Consider the following 2,396-nt stretch of genomic DNA (forward strand, 5'->3'; position numbering starts at 1 on the left):
CAGATAAATAAATAGATGATAATAGCTAATAATAATAATGGAAGCTAACATTTATATACCACTTACTGTTCTCTCCTTTGATCCCAACAAGAAATGCGGGACCTGGGTGTTATTATTATCCTCATTTTAGAGATGAGACAAACAGAGTTTAAATCACTTGCCCAGGGTCACATAACTAGTAAGTATCTGAGGACATATTTGAACTCTGTTTTTCTTGACTCCAGGTCTGACACTGTACCACCTAGATAGATGGATGGATGGGTGGATGGATGGATGGATGGCTAGAGAGATGGAACATTAATTAAGTGCTTACTATTTACAAGGTGATATGCCAAATGCTAGGGATACAAAGGTAAGCAAGCAAAACAGTTCTTATCTCCAAGGACCCCACGTTCCAGTAGAGGAAGATAACGTATAAAGAGAGGCTAGAAAGTGAAGGTGAAAAGGAAGGAACAAGGCAGCAAGAGGAGAAGAGAAGGAGTTTGGAAAGAGTGTCCTGGAATGAGTGAGATGAAGCATAAGTAAGGACCTTCCTAAAATGAAGATCCTGTTTAGTGATTTACCAATCATGGGTAATGCTTTTCACACATGTAGCTCTACTCCTCCCCCTCAACTGTGTGTCACCCGAAAAGGATACTATTACTACTGAATTCACTATTCCTTTCCCTTTCAACACCATGTTTCTTGTCCCTTTTCCTTCTTCTCTGAAACTCCTGTGCCTGTGGGAGGATAGCAGGACATCCATGAGCTACTGAAATACCACACAGCTTTGTGAAAATTGTAGAGAGTGAGAGAACATGCCCATCTTCCAGGTGGCACAGTGGATAGAGCACTAGATCTAGAGTCAAGAAGAACTGATTTCAACTCTGGCCTCTGACACTTGCTTGCTGTGTGACCAAGAGCAAGTCACTTGACTTCTGTCTGCCTCAGTTTCCTCAACTGTAAAATATGGGTAATAACAGCATCTACCTGCCAGGGTTGCTGTGAGGATAAAATAGTATATCTGTAAGATACTTTGCAAACTCTAAAGCAGTAAATAAGCTAGCTATTAAATAAGAATGATAAATAAATAAAAGGAAGGTGAAAAAATACACCACCACTACTTATCAGTATAAGTAAACCCCATGTTCCTTCATCTAAGCCGCCTTCATATAGGTGGAGTAGGTGTGGTTTCCTGCCTTCTGGGAAGGGCCTCTGCCCTGATATCGATTAATATTGATCGAATGCCTACAATGTGCTAGATGCTATGTGGGATGCAAAAGAGCTTATATAACTCAGTCACCACTCCCTAAAATGCTTTTAACCTTTTAATCACTTTTCATCTGGCAGGAATTGGCTCTCAGCAAGACATCACTTCTTTTTCCCATGCATATGAAAAGATAAACTACCCGTGTAAGTGTGTTGAGGCGAGACAGAGTAGTGCAATGGAGAGACCACTGGATTCGGAGTCAGAGGGTCTTAGTTCACATTCCTCCTCTGTCAATTACTACCTGTGTGAATGGTTGTGGGACACCTTCGTGTCCAGGGTGAGGTTGGAGGAGATGAACTTGAATGTCTCTTTCAGCTCCCAATCCATGAGCCTATTGTATATGCCACTTGAAAAGTAGTTAGCAATATATGAATTCACAGTGGAGAGAGGTCACTCTGGTTTAGGGTAATAGAGACCATTGATTTATGTACAACTCTCTGTTTTACAAAACACTTTTCATATGGAGGTAGGTACTTAACAAACGATTGAACTGAATTGGATCAGATCCTTAGAACGAGAGATGACCCCCCATGCTGATTGTGAGTTAAAAGAGCTTGTCACTGCTTCATCAGTTTGAGGGCAGAAGAAAAGAGGAATTTCCCAGTAGGGGAGTATGAACCATAAGGGGAGCAGCTTGTGGAGGAATAGCTTGATGTGGTGCATATTGTTCCTGAAGGACATTAAGGCATGCAATCTAGAATTAGGAGTTGCCCCAAGCACATGGGTTTCTTCACTCGTGTGCCTCCCTGCTAGGCCTCTATAAGTGTGTTCCTAGTCTTCCCCCTGCATTGTCAGGAGAGTCTGATCTATGCTTATACATGGACTATGATGTTTTGATAATTCCTGCTTTTGCCTGATTTTGTGTAAATTGGAATTACATTGGTGGGGGCCCCGGGCCTATAGCTATGAGTAATAGTAATGTATTATCCCATAACAGGATTATCTCTATACCATTGAGAGAGTTTGAGTCATAGTTACATGATGGTTTTCCCTGTTAGGAAACAGAGAACAGGTTGGGATGATTGAACCAACCCAGACAGCAAGAAGAGAGACTGTGCCTATATGGGTGTCATATTTCCTTCCTTCCTTTCTTCCTTCCCTCCTTCCTTCCTTCTTTCCTTCCTTCCTTCCTTCCTTCCTTCCTTCC

The sequence above is a fragment of the Vombatus ursinus genome, unplaced genomic scaffold (assembly GCF_900497805.2).
Source record: "Vombatus ursinus unplaced genomic scaffold, bare-nosed wombat genome assembly UNPS02014791.1, whole genome shotgun sequence".
NCBI lineage: Eukaryota > Metazoa > Chordata > Mammalia > Diprotodontia > Vombatidae > Vombatus > Vombatus ursinus.